This window comes from Moschus berezovskii, chromosome 5 (assembly GCF_049115385.1).
Source record: "Moschus berezovskii isolate FMDL1 chromosome 5, NW_MosBer_1.0, whole genome shotgun sequence".
Classification (NCBI taxonomy): Eukaryota; Metazoa; Chordata; class Mammalia; order Artiodactyla; family Moschidae; genus Moschus; species Moschus berezovskii.
The window spans coordinates 91,237,361-91,256,655 of record NC_142464.1 but is presented as its reverse complement, the minus strand read 5'-3'; the positions used below and the strand labels follow the sequence as shown (position 1 = coordinate 91,256,655).

The 19,295-nt window shown below is 39.1% G+C and overlaps 1 pseudogene; it reads right to left on the bottom strand.

The window, feature by feature from the left end:
• Nucleotides 1-716: 716 nt before the first annotated feature.
• LOC129561658 (small ribosomal subunit protein RACK1 pseudogene) lies at nt 717-1,942 on the bottom strand (annotated as a pseudogene).
• Nucleotides 1,943-19,295: the final 17,353 nt, after the last annotated feature.

The following is a 19,295-nucleotide window of genomic DNA, read 5'->3' as shown; positions in this document are numbered from 1 at the left end:
TGCCATTTCCTTCTCCAAGAGATCTTCACTCCCCAGGAGTTGACCTGTGACTCCTGCATTGCAGACGGATTCCCTACCACTCATTTACAGGAAAAAAATCTATGCTTTTCTAGAGAAGTCCAATTTTTAGTTTTTTCACCTGCTGTTTCCTTGACTAAAAATGTCTACTCTCAACTAGGTGGTAAAAAAATATTGCCTTCTATTTTCTGTCTTGGCACATGGTTTTCAGGCAGTACCTTCTGCATAGACTGCTTCTTGCAGTTTTATGGCCCTCTAGCCCTGCACTTTATGTTTGAAACTTTGAAAAACTTCACATGTCATTTTGGCCTAAGAAACTTGAAGAATTCCAGCTCCTCAGCAAAACCATCTTTTTTTCGATCTGTATGGTTTCCAGACACAAGTTCATTAAATTTCCCTATTCAGTCCCTTCCAACTGCAAAGAACTCAAATTACATTCTAAGAGTAGTTCCATTTTGACCTCCACATTTTCAGCATGGGGTTAAAGAGGGATAAATAACATTTTTCTCCATAATTACGTTCATCAATAGACACTACCCTGAACAGATATAGAGTTCTATTCAAATAGAATGAAAACAGATACAAAATCCTCTCCAAACCAAAGCATATAATATCCCCTCTAACCATTCATTATTTTTTTCCCCAGAAAGTCATATTTTTTCTTTTTTAAAAATTTTTAAACTCTTCCATGTTTGTTTCTAGCAGGTACCAATGGTTACCTGCCACATGCACACCTGGCTGTACAGGTAGCCAACAAACAGTGTCTGGCCATCAGCAGACCAAGCCAGAGAGGTACACTGGGGAGGCTCTGTCTTTGCTGCTGGTACCAATAATGTCTTGTTTCAGTACATCTACAGTGATCTTGCCTCCCAGTCCCAGATCTTAATGCTAGGACCCGTGACAGCACGGAGCCAGTAGTGGTTGGTATTAAAGCACAGGGCACTGATGATGTCCTCACCATCTAGTGTATAAAGGTGCTTGCCTTCATTCAGATCCCACAACATGGCCTGTCCATCATTGCCTCCAGAAGCACAGAAGGATCTATCTGGAGGGATGGCCACAATGTTCAGGTAACCTGTGTGGCCGATGTGGTTGTGCTTCAGCTTACACTTTGCAAAGTTCCATACCTTGACTAGTTTGTCACAGCCACAGGAAAGAATGATGGGATTGCTGTTGTTGGGCAAGAAACCGACACAAGACACTCACTCTGATCGACTCTCATTCTGGACAGTATACATACATTCACCTAGAGTATTCCATTGGAGAAGACAATGGTAACCCACTCCAGTACACTTGCCTGGAAAATCCCATGGACATGGACAGAGGAGCCTGGTAGGCTGCGGTCCATGGGGTCGCTAAGTCGGATACGACTGTGACTTCACTTTCACTTTTCACTTTCATGCATTGGAGAAGGCAATGGCAACCCACTCCAGTACTCTTGCCTGGAAAATCCCAGGGACTGGGGAGCCTGGTGGGCTGCCGTCTATTCGGTCGCACAGAATCAGACACGACTGAAGAGACTTAGCAGCAGCAGCAGCAGCAAAATATTCCATAGTTTGATGGTTTTGTCTCAGGAGCCAGAGGCAATTTGCCAGTTGTCAGAAAAGTCCACACGCAGCACATTCCCGGTGTGGTGCATGTTGGTGCCCATTGTGATATCCCAGAGGTAAAGGGTTCCATCCCCGGAGCCTGAGAGGGCAAACTGGCCATCTGAGGAGATTACCACTAACAAAGTGAGAGTGATCCCAGAGAGCACACTGTGGGAAAACATAGTTCATCTCATCTCTGGTCAGCTTCCGCATAACAATGGTCTTGTCCCCAGAGGCAGAGAGTATCATGTCTGGAAACTGGGGAGTAGTAGCAATCTGGGTCATCCAATCATTGTGGCCCTTGAGGGTGCCATGTGCACCATCTGTTCAGTCATGGCAATGGAGGGTATGGGTGTTGCCACAGAGACAAGAATGGAGCTGGATAGCTCAGAGAGACATGCATACCTGCTCCCACCATGGCTCAGCCAAACCATTCATTTTTATGTCATGTGTTAGTCAGGGTTTCCAGAAAAATAGAACGAATGGAATATATTAATATACATATGAGGAAATATTGTAAGGTCCTGGCTCACCTATTGTGGAGACTGAAAAGTCCCACCATCTTCCATCTGCAAGCTGGGGATCCCAGGAGAGCCAGTGGTAAAATCTAAAGGCCTGAAAGCTAGAGAGCTCATGGTGTAGATTCCAGTCTTGATCTAAAAGCCACAGATCCAGGATCTCTGAGGACAGTAGAAGATCTAGCTTCTTGCTCAATATGACAGCAATAGAGTGAGTCAACTTTCTTTGAGTTTTTGTTCTATCTGGGCCCTAAATGAATTGGATATGACCATTCACATTGGAAAGGGTTAACTGTTTACTCTATCCACCAGTTTAAATGCTGATCTCTTTCTGAAACACCCTCACAGGCATGCTCCAAATAAGCATTAACCAGCTAGCTGGATATCCCTTGTTCCAGTAAAGTTGGCACATAAGCCATCACCAGTCTTTTATTATCTCAAATTGGGTGATGAATTTTGAGCTATATATACAGTATTTGGATAAATATTGATTTTGCAGGTCCTCCAAAGTGACCTGATAACAACTAATTGTATAATTTGATAGTAGTGATCTCCATGCCTCTGATGAAACAGAAAATGAGCCCAAATTTAACTTTGTAATCCTTTAAATAATTACACAATCAAGCTTCTGATGGTCAGACTTACCCTAAGAAAATGTCAGGTTTTTTTTAATTTATCTTCTCTGATGGGAAAAGCACTGAGAAAACACCAAAGAGAATGAGATAGACATAGTTTGGTGGTCTCACAGAGATTACTGATTGTTCAATGAATTGCAAGTCTTCTGTGATCATCTTTCTCTCCTCCTACAATATTGTCCTTCATTCTAAATAATGCAATTTGCCATATGTTATTAAATACTTATAAACATTTTTATTTAACCAGCTTTTGGCTGAACATGTATTCTTTAGTTAACTTGTAACACCATTGAAAGTAGAAATTAAGTAATGACTTCTTTCTGTTCGGGCAACACATTAACAATAATGACAGTGCATTGCTCACAAAAGTTATATACTATATTATTTGAGATGTAATTTTTTTTTTATGAAATTGAAAGAGGAGCTTGAAAAAGTTGGCTTAAAACTCAACATTCAGAAAATAAGATCATGGCATCTGGTCCCATCACTTCATGGGAAATAGATGGGGAAACAGTGGAAACAGTGACAAACTTTATATTTTTGGGCTCCAAAATCACCGCAGATGGTGACTGCAGCCATGGAATTAAAAGACACTTGCTCCTTGGGAGAAAAGTTCTGGCCACTCTAGATAGCATATTAAAAAGCAGAGACATTACTTTACCAACAAAGATCCATCTAGTCAAAGATATGGTTTTCCCAGTAGTGATGTATGGATGTGAGAGTTGGATTCTAAGGAAAGCTGAGTGCCAAAGAATTGATGCTTTTCAACTGTGGTGTTGGAGAAGACCCTTGAGAGTCCCTTGGACTGCAAGGAGATTCAACCAGTCCATCCTAAAGGAGATCAGTCCTGGGTGTTCACTGGAAGGTCTGATGCTGAAGCTGAAACTCCAATACTTTGGCCACCTGATGTGAAGAGCTGACTCATTGGAAAAGACCCTGATGCTGGGAAAGATTGAAGGCAGGAAGAGAAAGGGACGACAGAGGATGAGATGGTTGGGTGGCATCACCGACTCAATGGACATGAGTTTGAGTAAACTCCAGGAGTTGGTGATGGACAGGAAGTCCTGGCATGCTGCAGTCCATGGGGCTGTAAAGAGTCAGACATGACTGAGTGACTAAACTGAACTGAAGTAAATAAATATTTTCACCAAATTTAGCCAAGCGGTATACAAGTTTAGTGACATGCACTTGAATTCTAATTTTATAACATTAAATGTGGACTATTATGTTCTTAATAACAATTCAAGGTTATAATTTTGCTTTAAAGGATTTTTTGTTTGTTTACTCCCTCTTCTTTCTACTTTCCCTTACATAAAAACAGGCAGATATAACTCCGAATTAAAAGAAAGTTAATAGATTATCTCTGTCTTTCTAGTATGAAATTCATCTTAATTTATTCAGCTGAAATTTGACTAACTCTTACTGACAATCAAGCTGCGTTAAAAGAGTTCAATTTAAAATTTAAGCTAAAAAATAAGGTTTCACCCAGAGATGACCTCTCCCTACAAGTTTACCTCTAAGAGTGTTAAGGCTCTGCAAGAATATGATGGAAGACTAGACATAGAAAGCAGGTTGCCAGAGATAAAGTGCTATATATCATCCTGAAGTTACATCGTTAGAATGGATGCTTAGTTAAGGAAAAAAGGTAAAGTACAACATTTGCACTCTCTTTAACACAAACACACACACACACTCTCAGCAATATTTAAAGCAACAACTTAAAACAAAAAAAGAAAGGAGCAGTAGGAGGAGATGCTAAGAAAGTGCAGTTGGATTGTTTATTAAGGTGATATTTCTCAGGAACAGAGAACTTGTAACACCTCTCAGATGTGTCTGACATTTTGAAATTGTTGACCATGTTAAAAAGCAAACAAAACCAAAACGTACATGTCTTTGGCACTTCTTTATCCTGACTCTTCCTGCACTCATTTTGTTTCTACTATTATAATCTTCTTTAAGGTGGGAACAACTAGGCAAAGTCTGTTGGTAAATTAATAAAACCAGTATGCATTAGCAACCCAAGAAAACTCTTTGTGAAAATCTATTATACATTTCTTTAGTGAGGCTCACAAGACTGAGATATTGTTTTCTCACTTTTTAAAATGCTATTTAGTCATGTGGCTTATGGAGAATTATGAGAGATCTAAATAGACTTTTTGCATGCTTAAATCTAGTCAAATAGTCATATTGAGTAATCATCATTATGTTTCTACTGCATGAATAAGGTTCGAAGCTACAGGAATGACATTTAAATAATACATTTTTTCAGAAAAATATTCAATACTCCACCTTCCAATCCTCCAGTTGCATTAAAGCATAGAGTTCCTTTCTTTTTGCATTCATGCTGAGGGGAGTAGCTACTTTTAACTGCAAAATTTCTTGGCTATATCATGACCTATGAGATTTAACTGAATTAAAGTCATGCACCTCTCATTTACCATGACATTTATGGATCATGAGTGTCAAGAACAAATAGCTAATGTCTAAATAACGATTGGGGCATCCCAAGTGGTTCAGTGGTAAAGAATCTGCCTGCCAATGCAGGAGACAAAGGTTTCATCCCTGGGGGAGGAAGACCCCTTGAAGAAGGAAATGGCAACCCACTCCAGCATTCTTGCCTGGGAAAACTCATGGACAGAGAAAGCTGGCGGGCTACAGTCCAGTTCAGTTAAGTTCAGGTCAGTTGTTTAGTCATGTATGACTCTTTGCAACCCCATGACTGCAGCACTCCATGCTTCCCTGTCAGTCAGCAACCCCTGGAGTTCACTTAAACTCATGTCCACTGAGTCAGTGATGCCATTAAACCATCTCATCCTCTGTAGTACCCTTCTCTTCCTGCCTTCAGTCATTCCCAGCATCAAGGTCTTTTCGAATGAGTCAGTTCTTCATATTAGGTGGCCAGAGTATTGGAGTTTTAGCTTCAGCATTAGTCCTTCCAATGAATATTCAGGACTGATTTTCTTTAGGATGGACTGGTTGGATCTCCTTGCTGTCGAAGGGACTCTCAAGAGTCTTCTCCAACACCACAGTTCAAAAGCATCAATTCTTCAGTGCTCAGCATTATTTAGAATCCAACTCTCATATCCATACATGACTGCTGGAAAAACCATTGCTTTGACTACATGGACTTTTAGATGACTAGATGGCAAGTAATGTCTCTGCTTTTTAATATGCTGTCTAGGTTGGTCATAACTTTCCTTTTAGGGAGTAAGCGTCTTTTAATTGCATGACTGCAATCAACATCTGCAGTGCTTTTGGAGCCTCCCAAAATAAAGTCTGCCACTGTTTCCACTGTTTCCTCATCTATTTGCCATGAATTGATGGGACCAGATGCCACAGATGCCATGATATTAGTTTTCTGAATGTTGAGCTTTAAGGCAACTTTTTCACTCTTCTCTTTCACTTTCATCAAGAGGCTCTTTAGTTCTTCTACACTTTCTGCCATAAGGGTGGTGTCATCTGCATATCTGAGGTTATTCATATTTCTCCTGGCAATCTTGATTCCAGCTTGTGCTTCATCCAGCCCAGCATTTCTCATGTTGTAATCTGCATATTAGTTAAATAAGCATGGTGACAATATACAGCCTTGATGTACCCCTTTTCTTATTTGGAACCACTCTGTTGTTCCATGTCCAGTTCTAACAGTTGCTTCCTGACCTGCATACAGATTTCTCAGGAGGCAGGTCAGGCTCTCAGGTAGTCCCATCTCTTTCAGAATTTTCCAGACGTTGCTGTGGTCCACACAGTCACAAGCTTTGACATAGTCAATAAAGCAGAAGTAGATGTTTTTCAGTAACTCTCTTGCTTTTTTGATGATCCAGCAGATGTTGGCAATTTGATTTCTGGTTCCTCTGCCTTTTCTAAATCCAGCTTGAACATCTGGAAGTTCACAGTGCATATACTGTTGAAGCCTGGCTTGGAGAATTTTGAGTATTACTTTCCAAGGGTGTGAGATGAGTGCAATTGTGTGGTAGTTAGAGCATTCTTTGGCCTTGTCTTCCTTTGGGATTGGAAAGAAAACTGACCTTTTCCAGTCCCATGGCCACTGCTGAGTTTTCCAAATTTGCTGGCATATTGAGTACAGCACTTTCACAGCATCATCTTTTAGGATTTGAAATAGCTCAACTGGAATTCCATCACCTCTGCTTTGTAAGGCCAACTTGACTTTGCATTCTAGGATGTCTGCTCTAGGTGAGTGATCACATTATCGTGATTGTCTGGTTCATGGAGATCTTTTTAGAACAGTTCTTCTGTGTATTCTTGCCACCTCTTATTAATATCTTTTGTTTTTATTAAGTCCATACCATTTCTGTCCTTTATTGAGCCTATCTTTTCCTGAAACATTCCATTGGTATCTCTAATTTTCTTGAAGAGTCTAGACTTTCCCATTCTACTGTTTTCCTCTGTTTCTTTGAACTAATCTCTGAGGAAGACTTTCTTATCTCTCCTCGCTATTCTTTGGAACTCTGCATTCAAATGGGTATATCTTTCTTTTTCTCCTTTGCCCTTTGCTTCTCTCCTTTTCTAAGCTATTTGTAAGGCCTCCTCAGACTACCATTTTGCCTTTTTCATTTATTTTTCTTGGAGATGGTCTTGATTCCTGTCTCCTGTACAACATCAGGAACCTCCATCCATAGTTCATTAGCCACTCTATCAGATCTAATCCCTTGAATCTATTTGTCATTTCCACTGTATAATTTTAAGGGGTTTGATTAACGTCATACACGAATGGTTTTGTGGTGTGCCATACTTTCTTCAATTTAAGTCTGAATTTGGCATTAAGGAGTTCACAATCTCAGCCACAGTCAGCTCCAGATCTTGTTTTTGCTGAATGTATAGAACTTCTGCATCTTTGGCTGCAAAGAATATAATCCATCAGATTTCAGTATTGACCATGTTGTGATGCCCATGTGTAGAGTCTTCTCTTGTATTTTTAGAAGAGAGTATTTGCTATGACCAGGGTGTTTTCTTGGCAGAACTCTATTAGCATTTGCCCTGCTTCATTCTGTACTGCAAGGCCAAATTTGCCTGTTATTCCAGGTGTTTCTTGACTTCTTCCTTTTGCATTCCAGTTCCCTATAATGAAAACGACGTCTTTTTTGGGTGTTAGTTCTAGAAGGTCTTCTAAGTCTCTATAGAATCATTCAATTTCTGCTTCTTCAGCATTACTGATTGGGGAATAGGCTTGGATTACTGTGATATTGAATGGTTTGCTTTGGAAACGAACAGAGATCATTCTGTCTTTTTTGAGATTGCATCCAAGCACTCCATTTTGGACTCTTTTGTTCACTATGATGGCTACTCCATTTCTTCTAAGTGATCCTTTCCCACAGTAGTAGATATAATGGTCATCTGAGTTAAATTCACCCATTCCAGTCCATTTTAGATCACTGATTCCTAAAATGTCAATATTCACTCTTGTCACCTCCTGCTTGATCACTTCCAATTTGCCTTGATTCATGGACCTAACATTCCAGGTTCCTATGCAATATCGCTCTTTTTTGACTATGCCAGAGCCTTTGACTGTGTGGATCAAAATAAACTATGGAACATTCTGAAAGAGATGGGAATACCAGACCACCTGACCTGCCTCTTGAGAAACCTGTATGCAGGTCAGGAAGCAACAGTAAGAACTGGACATGGAACAATAGGAAAAGGAGTACGTCAAGGTTGTATATTGTCACCCTGCTTATTTAACTTCTATGCAGAGTACATCATGAGGAACGCTGGGCTGGAAGAAGAACAAACTGGAATCAAGTTTGCCAGGAGAAATATCTAGTGAGTCAGGTCCTCTTATGAGGTGGTCAAAGTATTGGAGTTTCAGCTTCAGCATCAGTCCTTCCAATGAACACCCAGGATTGATCTCCTCTAGAATGGACTGGTTGGATCTCCTTGCAGTCCAAGGGACTCTCAAGAGTCTTCTCCAGCACCACAGTTCAAAAGCATCAATTCTTAGGCGATCAGCTTTCTTCACAATCCAACTCTCACATCCATACATGACCACGGGAAACACCATAGCCTTGACTAGACGGACCTGTTTGGCAAAATAATGTCTCTGCTTTTTAATATGCTATCTAGGTTGGTCATAGCTTTCCTTCCAAGAAGTAAGCGTCTTTTAATTTCATGGCTGCAATCAGCATCCACAAAGATTTTGGAGCCCAAAAAAATAAAAAGTCTGACACTGCTTCCACTGTTTCCCATCTATTTCCCATGAAGTGATGGGACCAGATGCCAATCTTTGTTTTCTGAATGTTGAGCTTCAAGCCAACCTTTTCACTCTCCTCTTTCACTTTCATCAAGAGGCTTTTGAGTTCCTCTTCACTTTCTGCCATAAGGGTGGTTTCATCTGCATATCTGAGGTTATTGATATTTCTCCCAGCAATCTTGATTCCAGCTTGTGCTTCTTCCAGCCCAGCGTTCCTCATGATGTCCTCTGCATATAAGTTAAATAAGCAGGGTGACATTATACAGCCTTGATGTACTCCTTTTCCTATTTGGAACCAGTCTGTTGTTCCATGTCCAGTTCTAACTGTTGCTTCCTGACCTGCATACAGGTTTCTCAAGAGACAGGTCAGGTGTTCTGGTATTCTCATCTCTTTCAGAATTTTCCACAGTTTATTGTGATCCACACAGTCAAAGGCTTTGGCATAGTCAATGAAGCAGAAATAGATGTTTTTCTGGAACTCTCTTGCTTTCTCCATGATCCAGCAGATGTTGGCAATTTGATCTCTGGTGCCTCTGCCTTTTTTAAAACCTGCTTGAACATCTGGAATTTCACAGTTCATGTATTGCTGAAGCCTGGCTTGGAGAATTTTGAGCATGAATTTACTAGCGTGTGAGATGAGTGCAATTGTGCAGTAGTTTGAGCATTCTTTGGCATTGCCTTTCTTTGGGTTTGGAATGAAGACTGACCTTACCTGGGGCCAAATTATGGCGGAGGTAATGAAGATAAGGGTACCTCCCTCAAAAGATCCCATGCATGTACTGCTACACTCAGTGCCCCCAGCCCTGTAGCAGGCCACTGCTGACTCACACCTCCACTGGAGACCCTTGGACACTTTACAGGCAAGTCTGGGTCAGTATCTTGTGGGGTCACTGCTCCTTTCCCCTGGGTCATGGTGCGCGCAAGGTTCTGTTTGGGCCTGCCAAATCTGTTTCCCCAGTACTGTGTAAGTTCTGGCAGCTCTATGGTGGGGTTAATGATGACCTCCTCCAAGAGGGCTTATGCCATACCCAGGTCCTCTGCACCCACAGCCCCTGCCCCTGCGGTAGTCCACTACTGACCTATACCTCTACAGGAGACACTCAAACACAGTTCTGTCTTAGTCTCTGTTGTGTCTCTGGGTCCCGGGATACAGTCCATGGGGTCACAAAAGAGTTGGAGACAACTTAATGACTAAACACCACCACCACCAGAAAAAATGCCTAGTTTTTTTAAGAGGAACTAAAATACATACTCACATACATATAAACAAACACATACATGTACATGCACACAGATTCCCATGACAAAGTATCAGAGAGTTTTCTTAGAGGAAAGAAAACAGAAAATCTCAGCCCGATTATTAGATTCTTGGAATTTTCACAATTACTTGAAATATTCATAATGACATTATTATTATTCATTTTCACTTTATCTATTTAATTTGGGAATTATTTCTTTTTGTTTAAAACATTTAACTACTTACTGCAATTAAGAAAAATTTCCAGTTCAAAAGGAATTGCAATATATCAGAAATGATAGACATCTGCAGCCAAAAGTAACTGCAGGCTCTGAGAGGCCTGCAAATGTATTAATGTGTAAAGAAACAACAGAAGAGACTGCAATAAGTCATTTGATACTTCAGAGTAAAATTACCTAAATTCCTGGTATATTTTGTATATTTCACTGACTTCCACTGCTATTAATAGTTTTTTAATTTCTCCCATTAAAGGAACTTATATATAAAAGAATTCTTGTATAGATATATATATATATAATTTTCATACAGATGTACATAGAGTTTATAAATTTTTTACTGGTAATAGTAACTTAGGCAAAGTCTGTTTGAAAAACAGCACTTGTAGAATCTTTGATTGATTTATTTGATTTTGGTCTTGTTTAGACTTTTCCCCTATTTTGAGGCACCTAAACTTTAGTGTGATTATTACAAAGGTGTTGGGATATATGGGAATTTTTGTTTCTATTTTACACTAATAAATACTGAAATGAAAAGTAAATGTGTTTCTACTTTCAGAAAGAAATATAGTATGAACAGAAAACTCAGAGGTGAACAGTTATGAACAAAATTTATCATGGGCATGATAAAACCCATGATACTCATGTACATTATTATATCAATTTGTCTATAACAAAATCAGTTTTTGTTTGTTCTGTTTCTCAGCAAAACTGACATTAAATTCTTGCTTTAAGGTAGCACCTTTTCAAATCTACAGCCCCATTTAATAATAATGTTTTTACTTAATGTACTATAGTTTGGTATGGGGGTGGGTTCTTTAATAAATTACTTGCAGAATCCTATAAATAAATATCCAGTGTTTCAGAACTGATGGTAATTGGTTGTTTAGCAAGAAAATGTTCATTGGACTTGACTCTACACTTTTCATGGTTTCCAAAACTAATTCATTACCAATGAGTGCAGAATTTTCATCACAAAGATAGTCAAAAGAATGTGTCATTATTTCTAAAATCAGGGGAAGAAAAGCATCATGGGTATTTGAGAAATACTTTTCAGTGAGACACAGCTTTTTTGGATAGGCATAGCAGTTCAGTTCAGTTCAGTCGCTCAGTCGTGTCTGACTCTGCAACCCCATGAATGGCAGCACGCCAGGCCTCCCTGTCCATCACCAACTCCCAGAGATTACCCAAACCCATGTCCATCGAGTCGGTGATTGCCAACCAACCATCTCATTCTCTGTTGTCCACTTCTCCTCCTGCCCTCAACCCGGCATCAGGGTCTTTTCAAATGAGTCAGCTCTTCACATTAGGTGGCCAAAGTATTGGAGTTTCCGCTTCAACATCAGTCCTTCCAATGAATACCCAGGACTGATCTCCTTTAGAATGGACTGGTTAGAGCACCTTGCAGTCCAAGAGACTCAAGAATCTTCTCCAATGCCACAGTTCAAAGGCATCAATTCTTCTGTGCTCAGCTTTCTTTATATTCCAACTCTCACATCCGTACACGATTACTGGAAAAGCCATAGCCTTGACTAGACAGACCTTTGTTGACAAAGTAATGTCTCTGCTTTTTAATATGCCATCTACGTTGGCCATAACTTTCCTTCCAAGGAGTAAGCATATAGTCTTCCCATATTTTGAAAAATAAGAATAGTTTACATAGTTTTACTTTGGAATGTATTCCAAATAATTAGTTTCATGGGTTATTTTTCCTAAGTTATATTCTGATCAACTTAAAATAACTTGATTAGTATTTTGTTTCTACACTACATTGATGTATTTGACAACCTGATAATATGCTATAAAGAAATATAAATACATATATTCAGTTATTATTTACCACAAATTGTAAACTTCACTTTAATATTACCAATGTTCTGGTTTCACCTAAGAAAAATTCTTCCTTTAATAAATGAGGAGTGTAAACTAAAAATGTTAGTTTTTTAAAAAGGAAAAAATGTTCTCCTGAGACTTGGAAGGTCTGGAAAAATACTGGAGTATAATTTAGTCTCTTTTTATTATGTCTCCCAAAAGCTTAGATATTCTTCAGTTTTCACCCAAAAAAGTTTACGTCCAAAGCAATAACCCTCATCAACTTTTCCTCTGCATTCCAGTTTGTACATTTGTAAAGTTAAAAACAAGTCTAAAGCAAATAACCTAAGATTTTTGGTACTATTATCAACTAAGGAATAATTGGTGTCAGAAATTTTTAAGGGAAGATTTGTGCCAGTTTAGTAAAAGGGAGAAAAGTGGGAAAGGATGATGCAACTGGGGATAAGCTTGAGGGAAATGTACTAGTGGAGGACCCCTACCCAGCCGAAGAATTACAACTCAAGCACCAGAACAGAAAGATTTCAGCTCTTATCCTTGTTATGTCCCCAGCTTATGAGAACCTAAGTAAGATATTTAATTTGCCTCAGATTCTTCATCTGTAAAAGTGATAACTGATCAAACTCACAGAATTTTTACTACTGCCCATGATTTGACTTCCCTAGAAATGACTCTAGGAATACACAAGGCATATTAATATTTTGCACAAAATAGGTAAATATTTTCTATTCACCAGGCTACTAATTTTAAGTACTGTGGACAGAGCATTTACTCCACTTACATTTAAGGTCATTACTGTGGAGGTTCCAGAATTCTAAGCTGAAAGATGAAGTTAGTCACAACGATTGCTGGTAAATTTGTCTTTGTTGATACTTCCTCTCTACCTGTTCTTTCTTTCTTTGCTATTTCCTAACAATTCCTTTCTCCCTTATTGATCTCAAGTTGCCCTATTTTACCTGCTGTAAGAAATGAAATAAATGAATAAATGAATGATCTGATGATTCATATCTAGCTTTAAATGATAATTTTTCATTTCATCCAGTCAAATTTGTTGTTTGAAGAAAACCAAAGTGAATGCAAAACTAAATAGTGAATGCAGAATTGTTCAATTTTGGAAACAGGAGGATCCAAGTAAGAGAAATACTATTTTACAAGATGTATGGATTAATAACTTTTCTCCCCATGCAAGTATTTGTCTATTCTGCCAATCTCACAGAGGTGGCATCTTTGTTCTCCAAAGGTCTGACAATGATTTGAGGTTTGAGTTTTTGATTAACAACTCAAAATCCAGAAAAACAACATAGTACTTATATTAAGTTCCTGACACATCTTTTGTAACACTTTGCCCCTGTACATTTTTTTTAGGGCACTGTTTGTTTGTTTGTTTTTTAATTTTTTGTTTTTATTTTATGTTAGAGAATAGTTGATTAACAATGTTGGGTAGTTTCAGGTGTACAGCAATGTGATTCAGTTACACATATATATGTTTCCACTCTTTTTCAAAAATTTTTTCCCACTTAGGTTATCACAAATTACTGATCAGAGTTCCCTGTGCTATACAGTAGGTACTTCAGGGTTATCTATTTTAAATGTAGCAGTGTGTACATGCCAATCTGTAACTCGCAATCTATCCCTTCCCCCAACACACCCCACCATAACCATTATTTTGTTTCTTTAAGTCAGTGCCTCCTATACTTTGAATCTGTGTTATTTGATAGCCTCTTTATTTGACAGTAACTTTATAAATTGTAATTATAAAAAACATAATTTAAATTTTAAATTGAAAGTTTTATAAAGTGAAAAGGGAAAGATAAACCAATCTTTCCTGTAGCAGTATTATTCACTATTAACAAAATGCATTATTTACTACTTATAAACTGATGTGGGGCTTCCCAAGTAGGTGGCTTCCCAGGTGATGCTAGTAGTAAAGAACCTGCCTGCAAATACAGGAGACATAAAAGATTCAGGTTCCATCACTGGGTCGGGAAGATCCCCTTCAGGAGGGCAGGGCAACCCACTCCAGTATTCTTGCTGGAAAATCCCATGGACAGAGAAGGCCAGTGAGCTACAGTCCATAGGATCTCAAAGAGTCAGACACAATTGAGGCGACTTAACATGCACATACACAACACAAAATGGTGTTTAAAAAATCTATTATTATACTGATACATGCTGCATAATCAAGTATATTCCTAACCAGAAAAAAACTTCATTTTAACTAGACTATTACAAGAACCAAATTTTTTCACTTATAACTTTGAATATCTGAATATTGGAGAAGTTTCCATAGACTTCAAGCTCTCCCCTTGTAGCTCAGTTGGTAAAGAATCTGCCTGCAGTGCAGGAGAGCCGGGTTTGATTCCTGAATTGGGAAGATCCCCTGGAGAAGGAAATGGCAACCCACTCCAGTATTCTTGCTTGGATAATCTCATGGACAGAGGAGCCTGGCAGGCTAAAGTTCATGGGCTCACAGAGTCAGACACGACTCAGCAACTAAACCACCACCAAGCTTTATAAACTTTAAACTGTTATTACTCCTCCATGATCCACACACTTCCAGTACCAGGTGCTTAGGGGCATGCTCATATATCTACATACATATATAAATATACAGTTTCTAGATGTCTGTGTCCTGAAGCATATTGTACTGGAAGTATGTAGATAAGAGTAGATGTTCATTTAGAACGTGTGTATATATATTATATACGTATATTTGTGCATATGCAGATAATTTCTATAAGAAAATTCCCAATGCAAGTAAAGAATGTATATAGATATGCATATATATATCTATGTGTGTATAAACATGTATGCATATATGTGTGCATAAGTATATGTAAATATAATTTTCCATTCCTCACTGGAATCAAATTAGGATAAACCTGATGTAGAGTATATTCTAATCTTTCCTTCAGTTCAGTTCAGTTCAGTCGCTCAGTCGTGTCCGACTCTCTGCGACCCCATGAATCACAGCACGCCAGGCCTCCCTGTCCATCACCAAATCCCGGAGTTCACTCAAACTCATGTCCATCGAGTTGGTGATGCCATCCATCCATCTCATTCTCTGCCGTCCCAGTCTCTTCCCGCCCCCAATCCCTCCGAGCATCGGAGTCTTTCCTTACCAAGCACTGCTGCTGCTGCTAAGTCACTTCAGTCGTGTCCGATTCTGTGTGACACCATAGACGGAAGCCCACCAGGCTCCCCGGTCCCTGGGATTCTCCAGGCAAGAACACTGGAGTGGGCTGCCATTTCTTTCTCCAGTGTGTGAAAGTGAAAGTGAAGTCGCTCAGTCGTGTCCGACCCTTAGCGACCCCATGGACTGCAGCCCACCAGGTTCCTCCATCCATGGGATTTTTCTAGGCAAGAGTACTGGAGTGGCTTGCCATTGCCTTCTCCGAGTACCAAGCACTAAGAAATATTTAAAAAAATATAGTTGAAAGATCAAGTTGCATTAGGAATTGCCAGATTTGGCATGCCTGAACTCGCCCTGAGCAGAAAGCTGTGTATTCCCAGGTTTTATATCTATAGATTCTTTCAGATGAACTATTGCATGAGGCCTTTGTAAAACAATGTTCCAATAAAATTTAACTCACAAAAACAGATGGTGGCATGAATTTGATGAGATTTAACTGCTGTTTTGTATGATTATGAAATCAGTATAGCATGTAGCTTTATAAAAAAGAAATATTATTTTGATATTTTTATTTGTTACACATTTCATCTAATTACATAAGCAATGGCTTCAGTTTTACAGACTGAAAAATGGCAATATAAAATGTACATTAATGGGAGATAATCATTTAATCAGTGCTCTGATAAATGTTTTGCAAGTTCTAAAGACATAATGACAAAGGATAAAAAGCTAATAACAAAATGGAGCAATGTTAAATAAGATACAAAAAAATTAAAATATTAGACATTATAACTTTAGCTAATATGTTTTCAAATTATGTTGGATTGAGTTCAGTTCAGTCTCTCAGTCGTGTCCAACTCTTTGCGACCCCATGAATCACAGCAAGTCAGGCCTCCCTGTCCATCACCAACTCCAGCAGTGCACTCAAACTCATGTCCATCAAGTTGGTGATGCCATCCAGCCAGACATCTTATTCTCTGTCGTCCCCTCTCCACCTGTCCCCAATCCCTCCCAGCATCAGAGTCTTTTCCAGTGAGTCAACTCATCACATGAGGTGGCCAAAGTATTGCAGTTTCAGCTTTAGCATCAGTCCTTCCAATGAACACTCAGGATTGATCTTCTCTAGGATGGACTGGTTGAATCTCCTTGCAGTCCAAGGGACTCTCAAGAGTCTTCTCCAGCACCACAGCTCAAAAGCATCAATTCTTTGGTGATCAGCTTTCTTCACAGTCCAATTCTCACATTCATACATGACCACTGGAAAAATCATAGCCTTGACTAGACGGACCTTGGTTGGCAAAGTAATGTCTCTGCTTTTTAATATGCTATCTAGGTTGGTCATAACTTTCCTTCCAAGGAGTAAGCGTCTTTTAATTTCCTGGCTGCAATCAGCATCCGCAGTGATTGTGGAGCCCAAAAAAATAAAGTCAGCTACTATTTCCATTGTTTCCCCATCTATTTCCCATGAAGTGATGGGACCAGATGCCAATCTTTGTTTTCTGAATGTTGAGCTTCAAGCCAACCTTTTCACTCTCCTCTTTCACTTTCATCAAGAGGCTTTTGAGTTGCTCTTCACTTTCTGCCATAAGGGTGGTGTCATCTGCATATCTGAGATTATTGATATTTCTCCCAGCAATTTTGATTCCAGCTTGTGCTTCTTCCAGCCCAGTGTTCCTCATGATGTACTCTACATATAAGTTAAATAAGCAGGGTGACAATATACAACCTTGACATACTCCTTTTCCTATTTGGAACCAGTCTGTTGTTCCATGTCCAGTTCTGACTGTTGCTTCCTGACCTGCATACAGGTTTCTCAAGAGGCAGGTCAGGTGTTCTGGTATTCCCATCTCTTTCAGAATTTTCCACAGTTTATTGTGATCCACACAGTCCTGGCCATTATGGGAAATAAGTCTTAACACACCTAAAAGTTTCACAATGACTAGAATATTGAGATACTCGTCAAATTTTTTGAGCCATAAATTTATGGTTTATTATTTCATTTGCTATATTGTCAGGAATAACAAAAAGTGGAAGCCTTAAATTGTAGGTTCCAAGAGAAAATCAGGTATTATGACAACTATTCCATAATATTCCTTTGATTAGAAAATATGTAGTTGTAATGCTAATAAATGCCCAAGATTATAATCTAAGACAATGTCTTAAATTATCAAAAACATAATAAAGATTAAATATTATCATTATGACTTGTGTAAGTATATTTTACTATATTTGTTGTTGTTCAGTCACTCAGTTGTGTCTTACTCTTTGTGATTCCATGGACTGTAGTATGCCATGCTTCCCTATCCTTCACCATGTCCAAGAGTGTTCAACCTCATGTGCATTGAGGTGGTGATGCCATCCAACCATCTCATCCTCTGTCGTCCCCTTCTCTTCCTGCCTTCAATGTTTCCCAGCATCAATTTTTTTTTTTCAGTGAGACGGTTCTTTGCATCAATGGTCAATTATTGGAGTTTTAGCCTCAGCATCAGTGTTTCCAATATTCAGGGCTGATTTCCTTTAGGACTAACTGGTTTGATCTCTGTGAAGTCCAAGGGACTCTCAAGAGTCTTATCCAAAACCACAGTTTGAAAGTGCAAGTCTTCTGTGTTCAGACTTCTCTATGGTCCAACTCTCATATCTGTATATGGCTACTGGGAAAACCATAGCTTTGACTAGACGGACCTTGGTTGGCAAAGTAATGTCTCTGTTATTTAATATGCTGTCTAGGTTTGTCATAGCTTTTTTTTCCAAGGAGTAAGTGTCTTTTAATTTCATGGCTGCAATCAGCATCCGCAGTGATTTTGGAGCCCAAAAAATAAAATCTGTCACTCTTTCCAGTGTTTCTCCATCTATTTGCCATGATGGGATCTGGTGCCATGGTCTTCGCTTTTTGAATGTTTAGTTTAAAGCCAGCTTTTTCACTCTCCTCTTTCACTTTCATCAAGAGGCTCTTTAATTCTTCTTCATTTTCTGCCATAAGGGTAGTACTGTCTGCTTGTCTGAGGTTATTGATATTTCTCCCTGCAGTCTTGATTCCAGGTTTTGCTTCATCCAGCCTGACATTTCACATGATATACTCTGCATATAAGTTTAATAAACAAGGTGACAACATACAGCCTTGACATACGCCTTTCCAAATTTTGAACCAGTCCCTCGTCCCATGTCTAGTTCTAACTGTTGCTTCTTGACCTGCATACAGCTTTCACAGGAGGCAGGTAAGGTGGTCTGGTATTCCCATCTCTTTAAGAATTATTTTTATTTTAATATATAACTCTATAATGTTGCTAATTATTTGTGTGTTTTATGACCCCAGTCTATTTTATTAATGACAATGACCTATATTTAAACACTGTCAATAAACATTATTTCATATGTTTATTTAGGGATATCACCTCCTGCAAAGAGCTGACTCACTGGAAAAGACTCTGATGCTGGGAGGGATTGGGGGCAGGAGGAGAAGGGGACAACAGAGAATGAGATGGCTGGATGGCATCACCGACTCAAAGGACATGAGTTTGAGTGAACTCCAGGAGTTGGTGATGGACAGGGAGGCCTGGCGTGCTGTGATTCATGGGGTCGCAAAGAGTCAGACAAGACTTAGAGACTGAACTGAACTGAACTGAACTGAACTGTGCACGTCCTGTGAAAGACAACATTCTAACTGAAGTTTCAGGAAAGAATGAAAACTCATAAAGTGATCATCTAAGTGTTTCAGATTTTGCAATCACCTTTTCAAGTTCATATTTTCATTCATGTACTTTTCTCTTAAGGACAGAATTTCTGAATGTCCAGTGACAGACTCTCTACCATATATTAATGTATACTCCACAGCATACTTTATTATCATTATTTCCACAGCTTGTATATCCTTTATGCAAATAAGAGTAATATGAC